Source organism: Thamnophis elegans, chromosome 3 (genome assembly GCF_009769535.1).
Source record: "Thamnophis elegans isolate rThaEle1 chromosome 3, rThaEle1.pri, whole genome shotgun sequence".
NCBI lineage: Eukaryota > Metazoa > Chordata > Lepidosauria > Squamata > Colubridae > Thamnophis > Thamnophis elegans.
Window position 1 is genome coordinate 11852105 of NC_045543.1, and position 16811 is coordinate 11868915.

The window sequence follows — 16811 nt, forward strand, 5'->3', positions numbered from 1 at the left end:
GCTGTTCATAAAATTGCCAGTATTAAATCAGGCTTCATTGGAACATAACCAGTTTCTGACTGATAGTGTGAAAACTTGCAATGTCAACTTCCTGGAGAAAAATTGCCTTTATGTCAGAGGTGAGAATGGGAGAAAGGGCAGGAAAGCATACAAGGCACGTATATAGTAAGTCCTCAACTTACAATCATAATTGAGCCCAAAGTTTTTGTGGCTAAGTAAGACATTTATTAGGTGAGTTTTTTGGCCCACTTTACGCCTTTTCTGGCCACAGTTGTTAAGTGAATCACTGCAGTTGTTAAGTTAATAACCCGGTTGTTAAGTGAATCTGACTTCCCCATGGACTGCAGGTCATAAGGTTGCAAAAGGTGATCACACGACACTGCAACCAGTGTAAATATGAACCCGTTGCCAAGCATCCAAATTTTGATCACGTGACCATAGAGATGCTGCAGTGGTCTTAATTGTGGGAAAGGGTTGTAAGTCATTTTTTCAGTGCTGTTGTAATTTTCAACGGACACTAAATAACGCCTATCTGCGAGACCGCCTACTACCACACACCTCCCAACGGCCGATAAGATCCCACAGGGTGGGCCTCCTTCGGATGCCGTCAGCCGGACAGTGTCGGCTGGCAGGCCCCTGGAGGAGAGCCTTCTCTGTGGCTGCTCCGACCCTGTGGAACCAGCTACCCCCAGAGGTCCGGACCTTACCCACCCTCATGGCCTTCAGGAAAGCCGTTAAAACCTGGCTGTTCCGGCAGGCCTGGGGCTGTTGACCTTATTGTTAAGGTCCAGCCCCGATTAGAACGTATGTGTGTTGTGAATTTTAAACTATTCTTTTATTTTGCTTTTCTTTTTTTCTTATTTCATTGTAAGCTGCCCGGAGTCCTCCGGGATTGGGCGGCCTATAAATTTAATAAATAATATAATAATATTAATAATAATATAATATAATATAATATAATATAATATAATATAATATAATATAATATCATATCATATCATATCATATCATATCATATCATATCATATCATATCATATCATATCACATCACATCACATCACATCATATCATATCATATCATATCATATCATCATAATAATGACTACCTGTGCAGAATATGTAACAGCAACAGTAACAGAGTTGGAAGGGACCTTGGAGGCCTTCTAGTTTGAAACCCCTGCTCAGGCAGGAGACCCTATTCCATTCCAGACAAGTGGGCTGTCGATTTTTTTCTTTAAAAACTTTCCAATGTTGAAGCACCCACAACTTCTGAAGGCAAAGCTGTTCCATCGGTTAACTGTCCTCACTGTTTCTCCTGAATTCCACGTTGCTTCTCTCCTTGATTAGTTTCCATCCGTTATTTCTTGTCTTTTTGGGGCTTTGGAAAATAAGTTAATCACCACCATCCCCGGGTCTCTTTTTTTCTCCCTATAATTTTGAACAAGCAGACATTATGATTTTGACTGAATTTTCCCAACCATTTTTGAAAAGGAGAAGCTGCTATGCAAGATACCTTGCTGTCAGTTGCAGTCACATACTGAAGCCCCTGAAGAGTGTTCGAAGACTTCAGTTAGTCCAGAATGCAGCCGCGCGAGCGATAGTGGGTGTACCTAGGTACACCCATGTTACACCTATCCTCCGCGAGCTGCACTGGCTTCCCATTGGTCTCCGGACACGCTTCAAGGTGCTAGTCATTACTTTTACAGCCTTACATGGTATCGGACCTGGCTACCACCTCCTGCCAGTTACCTCCCAGAGACCTATAAGATCACACAGACTAGGCCTCCTCCGAATTCCATCTGCCGGTCAATGTCAGCTGGCGACTCCCCGGGGTAGGGCCTTCTCTGTAGCTGCTCCAGTCCTATGGAATGATCTCCCCGTTGAGATCTTGACCCTCACTACCCTTCTGGCCTTCCGCAAAGCAACCAAGACCTGGCTGTTCCGGCAGGCCTGGGGCTGTTGATTTTGTCCAGCCCTATCCTAAGTTGTGAATGTTGTAGACTTTTTAATGTTATTTTGTTTTTTGTATGTCCTCCCCTTCCTTTTTTATTTGTAAGCCGCCCTAAGTCTCTCAAGAGCGGGCGGCATACAAACTAATAAAATAAATAAAATAAAATAAATAAATAGCCATCGGTTCTCGCACTCTCATTTCCAACTCTTTTTATTCTTCCTTCAGCACGAACTGACCAACAAAGCACTAAGGCAATGAATAAATTGTCAGAGCTGTCACCCTGTGCTTCCCACCACCTTTTATAGCTACATCGTGCCTGCACACAGCCATCACTTTGTGAACCAGAGCGAAACCACCCGGCAATTAATCATGGATAGTTAGCATGAATTTCTTCAGTTTGTGTAGGTGGAACGGTGAGTCTTTGCTTTAAAAAGAAACACGAGAAAAGGCGAAAGCGGCAATCGAGTCTCAAGAAGACCACTTTGATAGCACAATCCCATCTTTCCTTTTCTTCCAGCATTGGGGGGCTGAATTCATTCATCGCTGGCTTCGGTTTCAAAAGTAGAAAACAGGTAGCTGGCCAACCAAATTTCCCCCTAAAACTTAAGTTCCTTTTTTTGCACCCTGTCACAGAGCAAGAGCAACTGGGATTGTTCTAAGAGAGGTAAACAAAAACAGCTCTGCAGGCAGAATGGTGAGGCAGATCGACTCTGGCAGGTGAAGTTTGGCAGTCTGGATCTGATTTTCAAGCAAGGGATCAGAGCCAAAACCAAGGTATTACCACAGTAAATTAACCATATTCCAAAAGTTACGTGGCTCATTTCTTTTCACTTCTACTTTCATTTTACATTAGCAATATTTGCCACTTCTCATTTAGAAGCCAGCAATGCTGTTTTAGAGGCAACACGGAGCCAGATTTGCATTTTCCTGTTACATTCATTTTGCATTTTCCTTCTGGGAACAAAACTGATAATAAGAGCAAAAGGGAGGTTTTTAACAAATGCAGTCTAAAATATATTAAGACAAAGGAAATAAAAAAAAGAAGTTAATAACATCTCTGCATTAAACTCAGCTTCTTCCTGTTGCACTAACTTTAAGCAGTTTAGATTATTCCTAATCTTAAGCATAGGCTATCTGTAATTTCTTAGTCCCGTATTTGTTTTGTATATAGTCAATCTATAAAAACCTATACCATGTACGGGCTCTGGGAAGTCGGGGGTATATAGTATGTGTTAGATTTTAAAGTAACGCGACTGCACTTGTATACTGTTGCTCTTTAATTTCACTGTAAAAATAGGACAAGCTGAATATATTAAAAGATAGTAGAAATACACCGAAGGGAGGAGTAGAGGGATAGAAGAAAGAGGGGTAGAGAGGGTGGGAGAGAGGACGGGAGGGAGGGTGAGAAGGAAGGGAGGGAGTGTACTGGGAGAGAGGAGTGATAGAGGGGGAGGGGAAGTAGGGTAGAGGGGAATGTTGGAGGGAAGAAGGAAAGTTGGAGGGGGGCGAAAGAAAGGGTGTATGGAGGGTCGAAGTGGTACATTGGGTTTGTATTTTGGGGGGTATTGTTGACAAGAGGAATGGCTGTGTTTATTGTTTAATGTTATATGGCCCCGGTTATGCACAGTATATATGTGACTGTACGAAATGAAAATGGAAAATAAAAAACACATTTACTGGAAAGAGCAAAAGGGAGGGAAAATGTACGATGTTCATTACCTACTGAGAAGATGCAGATTTGCTATCCAGATGGCACTCTTCACTATGCAGGTGGAAGCAGACTCAAATGGCATTCAACTTTAAACTCATAGCAAAATGTAATTCCGTTTGGAGCAGAGATGTGCAATCTTAATTCAGTCCAAAAGCTGCATTTGGCTCTGGAACAGTGTACCGGAGACTCCATTTCGAAGAGCAGAGAAAGAAATTAATGGAACTGGGATAAAATCAAATATCAAAAGCTATTAATGTAAATGTTACATTAATTTTTTGCAAAATTAAGCAGCATTAAAAGTAAATAATCCCCCTGTCCAGTTAATCTCCAATGCTAGGAGGCAGTATTCATCTCCATTTCTTACCTGAGGGAGCCAGCATTGTCTGAAGATGCTGCCGTGGTCATGTGACCAGCATGACTATACGCCAAGGTGCACGGAATGCTGTTACCTTCCCATCGAAGTGGTACCTATTTATCTACTTACATTTGCATGCTTTCGAACTGTTGGTGGGCAGGAGCTGGGACACCCAATCTTGTATCACTCAGGTCTTAAACCCGGGCTGTGAAGCTCAGCGTCTTTAACCCCTGAGCCATCATATCTCCTTAGCAGCCATTAGGCTTTCATTATTAATAACATACAAAGTAGGATCACACAAAGTTCCAGGCTAAAGAGTAACCAGAATACTGAGGATACACACATACAACTTCACCTAGCATTTGCTCCCTGGGAACAGACGACCTGGAGATTGTCAAAATGAAGCTTAAATAAGAAGATAAATCTCTAGCCCTGCTCATGTGTTATTCTCTCTCACAATCATCATAGCATCAGAAATGTCCTGGATTGAGTCCAGAGCTCTTAAGGCAAACGATACCATCATCCTTCTAAAGGTAAGTCTGCAGTTGCAACATGCCATAATTAAAAACTGCCTTTGGAAACCAACTGTAATCAGAGCTCCGTGGTGGAATAGCAAGAGGTAGTCATCATAAAAATACAATATTAGCTCACATTGTGTTAGGTAAGCTCCCCCGTTGGGAGAGCGAGTGCGTTCAGAGAAGCGTTGTGATAGTGGTGTTGGAGAACACACAAACCAGCATACAGAGACACTTCAGTTTAAATAGGCTGTTACTTTCATGGAACTAGAGGTATCAGAATCCATCGAACAGTCCAAGTCAAACACAGATAAGACAGTCAGTCATTAACGTCTTTCAGTTAAGGGATAATCCAAATAACATAGTCCATAATCATACAAACAGTCCGGTACACAAAGTTTGCTAGCAGTTGCAAAACTTACAATACCTCACGCTGATCACTATACGGCACTTCTAACAGCCAACTTCCAAACACTCAGATCAGATCAGCATCTAACAGTGATTCTGGCTCCATCTTATGGCCGATTGAGGAAACAGCAACCAATCACATTTACAGCATGATTTAAAGAAACAGGTACCGCATTGTTACATGATTTATATATTGCCAACCCAACCATTAGATTATATTCCTAACACATTGTTTTTCTTTGCTTTAAACCTGGAAGGGAGCATCCCCTGGAGACTGTGTCCTGAGCGTATTTGAGCACCAAGGCGAATGGCAAGAGATAAAGGAGGGGAAGGGTCTTCATGTGCTATTTCTCACCTAGCTTACTAGTAGAGAACTGAATGTCATGTTTAAGAAACAAAAGAGAAATCCCCAACCACCATCTCTCTCTTGTGCCTTCTTTACTTCAAGATGAAGTTTAGATGGAAGTGAGAATTTTCTCCCCTCATGTAACTAACTTTCAATTCAGATCTCAGGAATGGCTGCTAATATTCATTGATTGCTCAGCTAAGCCCACACTCTCCATCTAAGACAATCATTATAAGAACATTTTATAATGGAACAGTTTGCTACTTAATTATTTTGTTCTCTTCTGGTACTTTATTTATATTCAAATGCATATTTATGTAAACTTATAAGGGGGGGGGGATTCCAGTTACAATACTATGAGAAATTGTTCAGGAAATGAATAATGATAAAGTTAATACCAGAAATGGTCAACGCTTGTATAAATAAGATACATAAATACTATATGAATTATATTTCCATACATCATTATTTTTAAAAAGTATCCTTTCAATTTAATTAATTAATTAATTAATTTTGTTCTTATATTTTCTTCCATAAGGCAAAACAAAGTTATAAACATAAATTTATTATGAAGAATCTTTCAAATTTTTCAGGTTTGTCCTTTATTTTTCCCCCCAAGAAAATATGGTCACTATAATTATACTGTGATGAAAAGTAAATCCCTAGAATTCCACTTGTTGTACTAATTATAAAACAAATGAGTTGGTTTTAATCAGCAGTGGGATTCACTTACCTTCCCTACCAGTTCGCAAATGTGAGCGCGTTTGCGCGCATTTGCTTCACTCGCGCACACCGCATGTGTCCTGCCTTCTGTGCATGTGCAGTCCTTGTGCATTATGTCAGGGTGGGTGGGCGGAGCCTCCCAAAGCTGCTGCTACCGGTTCGCCCAAACCAAAGAGAACCGGCTGAATACCACATCTGGTTTTAATATTGTTCACATTCAACTTTATTATTTACAAAGAAAATCAGAAAATGAAGCATTCTGAATTTAAGTTTTATGATCTGAAAAATGTATTTTCTGTAAACAGTATATTTGCCTTAAATTGTTTCCATAAAACCATGTAGTGTTATTCATGCTGTCCATAAATATATATCCAACTGTATTTCAGGATGGAATTCTACATATGCTTTTGTAGGATGAAATCCACCAATTGCAACAGGGCATGCTTCTGAATAGATATTTATAGGATGAGTGTTTTATTCTTTCCTGACCTCTCTGGTCCCAAGTCCTCTCCAAGTAACTCACAATTACACTTTTGACACAATTCAATCATAAAACAATAAACATCTAACATATTATTTTAAGATGGCATGGCCAAGTAAAAGCATCAGCAATCAAACTATTTTATGGAATTAAAAGCTCTTTAGAAACCATCTAAAGCTCTTTCAAACATCTTACAATACAGAATGAAACCAATTATTTAATTCTTGCATAAAGATTTTCAGACAGGCAGGATCAAATCTTCTGTGAATGAAAGTCTTGGTTAAGTTCATAAGGGGATGTGATGGCTCAGGGATTAAAGACACTGGACTAGAAAGCTGACAGCCTGGGTTTGAGACCCCAGAGCTGCATGATGGGGTGAGCTTCCATTATTTGCCCAAGATCCTGCCCACCTAGTGATTCAGAAACAATCAAAATGTGAGTAGATAAATAGGTACCACGTTGGTGGAAAAGTAACAATGTACCATGCATTTCAGAATATAGTCATGCTGGTCACATGACCATAGAAATGTCTTCAGACAATGTTGGCTCCCACATGTAAGAAATGAAGGAAAGCACCCCTCTCTAGAATCAGACACAACTAGAAAGGGAAAATCTGTACCTTCAAGTTCATAAAACTTTCCTGTTATGTGGATTATTGAGAATGACAATTCATAACAGAATGTTATACATGTAGCCCTGTTACAGCAAAAGGCTGTTGTCAGATACAGAAGTGTTCATCCAGGAGTGAGATTATATGATTTTATCTCAAATTATTATAGTTTCTGATATGGGACAATAGAACCATTTGCCACTGGGTCAAACTGCATTAGGTTTTTTTAGTTCAGTAGCCACGTGATGAAAATTCATTTGAAAATGTTTGGGACACAACTCTAAATCATGATCAGAAGGAGGGAATTTAGGATCCGAAAGATTATAATTTCTTTCTAATCACACTTTGATTCATGATTTATTCACCTTATGAAATGTCATATATCCCAAATTCTCCAAGTGAAAAAAATAGCATTTCCACAACTCATGCTAGTTTCCTTAAAACATCATTCCCTAGTCAAAATGCCTCAGAGAATAGGATGCTATAACCCTATTCTTTATAACAGATGGAAGATTCATTATTCATGACTCTAAAACTCAGAAGTGACCAAAGTTCTCCAGAGAACAATAATATTTATATCCAGACATTACCAGCTACAGGTAAACTAAAATTCCATTAGCAACAAAACAACAAAAAATAAATTTCCTTGCTCTCTGCTCTCTTTAATTTGAGTCTAATTCCTAACATTTACAAATGATCAAAATTAACATTATTTTCACAGGTGAAGTCTTGACCTCATTTACTGTTGTCCAGTCTTCCTTAGATGGAAATATTTCTATTAGTTGCTCCCAGCCATCCCCCTTCCCATTCAGAACTCTAAATCGCCCATTAAAGAATGAAATTGGTAACCTTCAATAGTGCAGCCACTTACCTCTCAACCACAATAATTAATCCCAAGTGGGTAACAAATACTATGCAATTTATTCTTGTTTCACTGCAGCTTGAGGGGTCCTGGATTCTGAATTTGGAAATGTTTTGGGTTCAATCTGGAAAGCATATGTTTCCTTGCCATCCATCAATCTATCAAAATGCCATCAACTCCCCCACTGCCGCCCATCCATCAAAATGAAAAGGTCCAGCAATCGTATCTGTGGTATCTGGCACATTTTGATATTATTCATTAACACTGCTATTCATATATATATATATATATATATATATATATATATATATATATATATATATATATATATATATATATATATATATATATATATGCAGGTTTTGTTGTCAGTCTTTTCCCGTGTAAGATTGAGAGTATCTTGGTGATGTTTTGACGGGTTCCCAGATTTTTCCCAGATTTAAGATTTTTAATTTGTGCTGATAAATAAATAAAGGGAGACTAGTATGATCTATACTAGTCTCCCTTTATTTATTTATCAGCACAAATAAAAAAACACAAATATAACAAAGGCAACAGTAAAAATGTTGGGTTTCTGTCGTGATGGACTCTTGTGACGAGCCGATTGACAGATGATGGAAGCAGTTATCTTCCTCCCATAATTGGGGCTTACCAGGGGTTGTAAAAATCTAATAGATACCTTTCACCCTGGCTTCGCTGATAACGGATAAGAGCCTGTGGCCTAATGGCTAAGAAGTCTGCCTAGTATGTCATATAGCCCAGGTTCAAATCCCAGTAAGGGTATGGCTAGCTGATGAGAGCTAAATAGCTTGAAATAGATCTATACTAGTCTCCCTTTATTTATTTATCAGCACAAATAAAACACACACACACACACACACACACACACACACACACACACACACACATATATATATATATATATATATATATATATATATATATATATATATATATATATATATATATAATGTTTGTTTTAACCCACAAACTTCATGGACATCTGGGACTTCTTAAAATAATTTCTGATGAAGAAGAAACAGGGAAAGAGGGAGGGAGGGAGGAAAAGGGGTAAGAGGGAAGGGAAGAGAGGGACAGGGAAGGGAAGGGATGGGGAGGGAAGGGAAGGAAAGGATGACATAGGTAGATGGGTGGGTCACCTAATGATCAGTGTCCTCTTTTAATCAGAAGAACCTGTTATAATATATTAGTTCTCACCTTACCAAAGCCCGCAGTAGCATTAACCTATTCCATTGTACAATGCATTGCCTACAGCAGCTAAATCTAATGATAAATTTGGACAAAAAATATACGTCTAGTATATATCCCTAATTGTAATCCAAACATTGGACTGATTCACACATACATGCACTTGCTTGTTGTCAGCGAATGTATAAAATTAGCTCTTTTGAAAAGAACAGTATCTAAAGTGATGTGAATTCTTCTCAGATGATCCAAATAGTCAGAAGAATAGGTGGAGAATGACTTGGTCAGTAGCAGCGATGCCAGTTCCAATCCCATGCCCTGAATAGTGGCAGATGCCAGAGCTGGTTCCATTATAATGAAGAGATCTTGTGTGTTTCTCTGTACATTTTGAAAAATCCCTATAAAACCCTGTTGGTTGGCAGCTTCTGCCTAAATATTCCCAGAGTGGGAAAAAAGTTTATCACCTTCTAAAACCACTCATTCCATTACTGAGAAGGCTTCTCAGTTTTTCTCCTAGTTGTAGCAGTTTTTCTCCTAGTTGTTTCATCCACTTAGCTAAGTGGACGAAAAAGAAAGAGCAGGAGGACAGGAATGAAAGATGTCAAGTTCCTTAGCAATTACTTCGTCCAAAATGATTCTTTGCCAAGCATTATTCTCAAATAATTTTCTTTTTTAACTAAAAGGGGTAGAGGTACACAAATTCCAGCAAGTAAAATAATTTATAACCAGCATATTCCCATAATACATCAGGGATTTTCTGATCCCCTTTCTTACAGCCTTGCTGTGAGCTGTGGAGGAAGTGGTTCTCTTTGCTAATAATAATAAGCAAGTTTACCCAGCATTCTCTTGGATCTTTATGAGTCTGTGGCAGAGGTGGTATTCATCAGGTTCTGACCAGTTCTGGAGAACCGGTAGCGGAAATTTTGAGTAGTTCGAAGAACCAGTAAATACTACCTCTGACTGGCCCCACCTCCATCTATTCTCTGCCTCCTGAGTCCCAGCTGATTAGGAGGGAATGGGGATTTTGCGGTATTCTTTCCCTGGAGTGGGGAGGGAATGGAGATTTTACAGTATCTTTCCCCTGCCGTGCCCACCAAGCCATGTCGATAGAACCAGAAGTAAAAAACAATGAATCCCACCACTGATCTTGGGGCCATCTGTTGCAGTAGAGAAGCAGCGGTGGATTTCAAAAATTGTTGGAACCTACTCTATGGGTGTGGCCTACTATCCGGTCGTGTGGCTTGCCACCCATGCGACCGGATGGGAGTGGCTTGCTGCCCATGTGACCGGATGGGCGTGTCTTGCCACCCATATAACCAGATATGAAATTATGAATTAGTACTTAGGTTGGTCCAAGTAGCTATTCAGAAGTTAGTGGTTAGAAGCAACCGTAAAGCAAGATGTGGAATTAAAACCAGAAATATTTTCTTGGCTATTTGAAAGGGATTATAATATATATTTAATTTTACACATGTTATCAGCTGCTGGAATTGTGTTTGCACAACAGTGGAAAAACAGAGATATGTAAATGAATAAATATTACAATGTGCAGGAATAAATAAATTGACAATTAAAATCAAGAAGGCTTTGAATACTTTTTCACGTGGGATTGGTTTTAGCAATTGCCAACTAACGGAAACAGAAATTAGAAAACCCAAAAGTATGAAAGAAAACACCAATTATGTAAGGAAAGGTCCCTAAAATGTATAAGGAAATATTACTAGATCATTATTAATGCGTAGATAACTGCGGGATATTACACACCCACCAGTGGTGGGTTTCAAAGTTTTTTGGAACCTCTTCTGTGGGTGTGGCCTGCTTTCCGGGTCCACTGGTGGAACCTTTTCTAACCGGTTCGGTAGATTTGATGAACCGGTTCTACCGAATAGGTGCGAACTGGTAGGAACCCACCTCTGAGAAGGCTGCAACCAATAGTAGAGGTGTTATTTTGACAGTTGGGCTCCTACTATCATTCTAAGGGTAGGGAAGGGAAGGGAAGGGAAGGAACAAAGCCAGAAGCCCCCAGCACAAAGAGAAACAATTTAATTGTGTTATCTGTGAAAACTCACATTGAGGAGCCAGAGTACAAAAAGTGAGGAACAATTCCCTTGGTTCTCCCTCCCCGCTTTCCATTCTTCTTCACTGTCTTCCCTAGAAGTTCATCAGTAGATACAAAAATGTTGAAGGGGGTGATATGGTTTCTTCCAATGTTTCTATGTGTTTACTTACTATTGAAAAAATCCTGGAACTTATGGGGATAAATAGATGGGATCCTGCTAGATCCCACGGGAGTCTCCATCTTTGAAACAGAACATATTTATGGAACACTCATATTAATGTTCATGCAAATTCTAAATCACGTATACATTCATCATTCTCCAGGATAATTATTATTCCATCAGAATGTGCACCTGTCTATTCATTGCCCCATCCATTTATCATTCCTTCTCAAACCCACCATATTTTGTGACACTGACCCAATTTTGATCCTTCCTACTTTGCTTAATATAGTTTATATGTACTCATTGTATAGACGATAGCATTTCATTGCACATTGCTAGCACCAGTCAACTGTGAGTAGCAGCAGTAGTTTGTTGGGATCCTAAAGGTTGTTCGTGATTTAGCCTTACAAGCACATTTTGACCAAGTACGTGGAGAACTCTCTGCAAATATGTCTGAAAATTAGCATTAGATTGATTTTTCCATACCAAACATCAACTCAAAAGCACATGGACAACTGTAGAGAAGTAAAGACTGGTTTTAAATAACATGCTTTTCAAAGTTGGGCAGGTTTGTGCTCAAAGGCTATGCTCTTGCAGATGTGGTAACGGGGCAGAAGAAATAATGTTCAAGATTGAAAGGTATGCCTGAAGTTAACCTTCTATAACCTATCCATTCTTTAGTAGACTATGATAGTCAATTGTTGTGGCCCAGCAGGAGCCGTTGGAGCTGCCACCAGACTCCGACAGCGAGGGACCCTATGAGTCTGCTCTGGAGGATGTGGAGGACCCTGGACAGAGTTCCGACTCCGAGCAGGGTGCAGAGAGGCTGGTTGGCTACCAGGAGGCGCCTGAGCCTTGGACCAGTGGGGAGGAGACAAGGGAGTGTGATCTAGAAGCCAGCAGTGAGTTGTTCCTGGATGCCCAGCACCGAAGAGCTAATAGGCGTCAGGAACAGTTGCGCAAGTACAGGAGGTAATTGCACTCAGCTAGTGGTCATTAGGCTCCTCTCCAGACTATAAAAGGACTGCTTGTGCACACGCCCCTTTTGCAGAAGTCAATGCAGGAACTAATGTTGGAGAACATTATTGTGATCTTGGCAGGCTGGATTGCTGCCACGGCTTATCTGTGCTGGATTGCTGCCCAAGCTTGTCTGTGACGGTTTGCTGCCAAGGACCTGTATGTCTGTTAATTAAATGCCGCAACGTATCTTTGGCTCGGAGTGTGTGTTGGTGTGGGACAAGGGGGGTCAGAACAGTCAATGGACACATCTGTTCCCAATATCAAAAGAACCGGTATCTTCCATGTCAGCCATACAAAGCAGTATTTTACGAGGAAAAAGAAAAGGGAAAACAAACAGGTATTCAGTACAGTGCTGGGATGTAACGTTAATTGTGTTCTTGAAATGCTAAGCAAACATGCATATCAGTGGTGGGTTTCAAAAAAATTTCGAACCTACTCTGTGGGTGTGGCCTCCTTTGTGGGAGTGGCTTGCCGGCCATGTGACCTGGTGGGAGTGGCTTGCCAGCCATGTGTTTTCTTTCTTTCTTTCTTTCTTTCTTTTTCTCTCTCTCTCTCTTTCCTTCCTTTTGTCTCTCTGTTCCTTTTTTCTTTTTTTTCTTTCATCTCTCTCTCTTTTTCTTTCTTTTTTCATTTATTTATTTATTTATTTATTTAGTTATTTCTTCCTTTCTTTCTCTTTCTCTCTCTCTCTCTCTGTCTGTCTGTCTGTCTGTATGTGGGGGGCGCAGTGGTGTGTTTCACAGTGGTGTCCACTGGTGGAACCTCTTCTAACCGGTTTGGAAGATTTGACGAACCGGTTCTACCGAATAGGTGCGAACTGGTAGGAACCCACCTCGGATGCATATATAAACAATGTATTTGCAGCTGACATGTTGAGTGCAAATACTCGAAAGCGCACAGGTGCATAGTCTCTGGGGGGGCTATATTAGCCTACCTTTAAAGCGTTCCCTTTCTCCAAGACTATTATCTGTTCGGGCGAGTGAAATATATGTTTCATCAAAACAGAAATCTGTAACATGTAACTCAATAAAAAGAAGAACATGTGTTTGTATTCAAATATCTAATTTCAACGCATTTCTCACTAATGTTTCCTTCTTCCGGTGGGTTCTTGAATCCCCCTAAAAGTTCCAGAATGTTATCGAATGTGGCAAAGAGGTTTACTTGCCCTGTTCTTCCTCCATGCTCACAAGGAGCAAAATTTAGATCCCTTTCTTAATGCAGATCCAAGTACAGGAATATACTTTTTGTCCTGGGTTAACAACTGACCATTATTTCTACCAGAAGTTAGTAAAAATATAATAAAAATGAATCTGCAATTTTTCATTTTATTATAAACTGCTCTGAGATTTTTAAAATAAAAAGTGGTGTATATTTTTTTTTTAAATAAATCAGTATGTTCAGTTTTATGCTGTTGCAAAGGTACTGCAACTTTAGATATTTAAACAACCCTTTGGAGCAAGACAGAGTAGAAATGCTAGCAAGCAAAATCATTGAAAAATACTAAAAAATCAAACTGTAAATAATAACCATTATTATTTTAACAAACAAAACTGTTACAAAAACTAGGATTAGAAACTATGTAAATTTTGCATAAATAGCCAATGATGGTCTGAAGATACATCTGAACATTCATTTTTATTCATGTATTTTATTAAAGTTTATTCTATATATTTTCTTTTAATATTGAAGTGTTATTTATCCATTATGTATAGCAAATATCAGGATATTAAGGATATTGTTTATTTATAGCTAGCTTCAATTCAGTTATAGTTTTGAAAAAATAATAATGCAAGCGATCCGAAAGAAAACAATAACAGCTAGCAAGAATCAACACCAAAATCTCAAACTGGACTTCAATCGGAAAGACATCGAAGAGAACACGATCCATTTCTAATGTTCAGATTTATCCTGGCGCTGTATTAAGAATCCAGATTATTCAAAAATTGTATCTCCTCTTCCCCTTGCACCTTTACACTGTGTTTACTAACCTAGAGATCAAAATGCAAATGATCAACTTTTTTCCTGCCTAGAACCATGTAACCCAGTGGTGGGTTCCGGATTCCATTCCAACTGGTATGGTTGGAACGGCCCCGGTGTCTCTCACATGGACGCGCGCAGCGCATGCGCACACACACAATGTGTGCATGCATCATACTTTCCTGTGACACTTCCACAAGCCTCCATGACACTCCAGCTGCTCGGCAGAGCATTGTGCAGGCGCCGTACACGCCATGCACATGGGCGGAAGTGCCAAAGGCTTAAAGCAGAAATAAGGAGTTTGGGTGGGTGAGCCCTCCAGAGCACCGTACCAAAACGGTACCCAGTGCTCCGGGCAGGATCCAGTATGCCAGTACTATGGCGTATCGCCTGAAACCCACCACTGATGTAACCACAAACATACAATCCATTAGAATGATATCAAAGTATAGGGATGAATTAGATTGTGGCTGGAAACAGAGCCACAATTAGATGGGACCACCCATTAATATCTCTGGCATGGTTTATTTTTTCTCTTTTTTTAAACACCCATTTTTCTTTGTCTTGTTTCCCACCTAATATCACAAATAAGAAGGATCAGCTTGTTTTTTTGCAAAGTAACTAAATGAACCAATGGTGGGATTTTTTTACTACTGGTTCTGTGGATGGGGCTTGGTGGGCGTGGCTTGGTGGGCGTGACAGGGGAAGGTTACTGCAAATCCCCATTCCCTCCCCACCCCACTAACCTGCTTTCCATTTCCATTCTCCAGGGCAACAAAAGAAGATCAGCTGGGAGGCAGCGGGGGCGGGGCCAGCCTATTTGCCAGTTCTCCGAACTACTCAAAATTTCCGCTGCCGGTTCTCCCGAATCTGTCAAAACTGGCTGAATACCACCTCTGAAATGAACCATATGTGATGGACTTTTGAAGTTTAACAGAAGTTTGTGTGGGCCTTGAATGCAAGCTAGCCTGGCTCTCAGACAGTACTTTCAAAACTTTGCAATTTTAAGATGGATAGACTTCAATATCCAGAATCCCACAGTTAGCAAGGAAGCTGGAAGCTTGCTGGCTGCGGGATTGTGGGAATTGAAGTCCACCCATCTTAAAGCTGTCAAGGTTAAGAAGAACCATTCTAAGGTCTTAATGGGCTTGTTCCTCTTTTCTAGAACATAACATTGGCAGAGTTCACTTTGTATACCCAAGTCTGCCATCATTATTTTTGGGGGGCAATCCCAAAAAGATAGCAGTGTGTTTGAGCTGCATGGACAGATGGTCTGTTCACCCTCCCATCCCCAAGCTATACTTCCAGTCCAACTTTCAGCAAAAGGCCCCATGAATTATTGTTTCCCTTTTTCCATATGACTTCCACTGAAATATTAAGAGTATTATTAACTTTTTCAGAGGTTGTGGTGGGGAGGAGGAGGAAAAGGTTATTATTTTCCCAGAACTGCATCTAGGTCTTGTGTAAGTGATAGTAGTGCTGTAAATGATAATTTAATGAAGAAATATGATGGTTTCCCATTCGAGCTAATTGTAAACAGCAGCCTCCTGGCAATTTAAAACTTTCAAAGTGCGAAGAGGGGAGACTGGGAGCAGTTCTTCAGAGAGCGTTTCCTGTGTACCTTCCACAACCTTATCAGCCCTGCATCTTTGACTTGTGTTTACTTTTTGTCTTCTCTAAGAACACTTGTGGTACTGACAAAGTCATCAATAAGGGCACACATGAAAGGAGGGATGAAAAATAAGCTGTCTAAAGAGCACTACCAGGCAGGAAACTTATTAGCATTTATTGCGTGGTTTCAAGTTTCAAGTGGCTACTTTGAAAGAACCGGGATTTGTTTGAATCGAATCTATCAGAGTGCTGCCGAAGTTCTGGTGAATATATATGGGGAACATTCCAATCTCCTGGATAGTTAAAAAAAAATGTTTGCACACCACAATTTAAGGCAATTCACTGAATTTCCAAGAAATGCGGAGCAAATAAACCAACCCCGTAGAACTTGAATGTTCGTTAAGTCTTACACCCTTGCAAAACACACCAAATATTCAGTTACAGATTTCCATAGCTGACTGGGTCAATCAAGAATTTTTTTTTCCCATGGGCTTTGGGGCTAATTCACAAATCTCACTCCTATAGAATCGTTGGTAGAATCTGCGGTCTGGTGTGATTTGAAGCTGGGAGGAAAATACTTCCCTCTTTATAATATGGAAATATATCCATTTGCTTGTTTATAACATTTTCATGTGGCTTCAGTTCAATGCAGAAACAGGACATGCAATCAAGCAATTTACCGACTTTCAGCTCCCTTTTGCTGTGCTGCAAAGTCCATCACTAATTAGGAGAAATTTCATTTTCATTCATGTGAAATGCTTTTATGTATGTATTTGCTGCCGCCTATGTTAATTTTTAGCTCTATATCTCTGT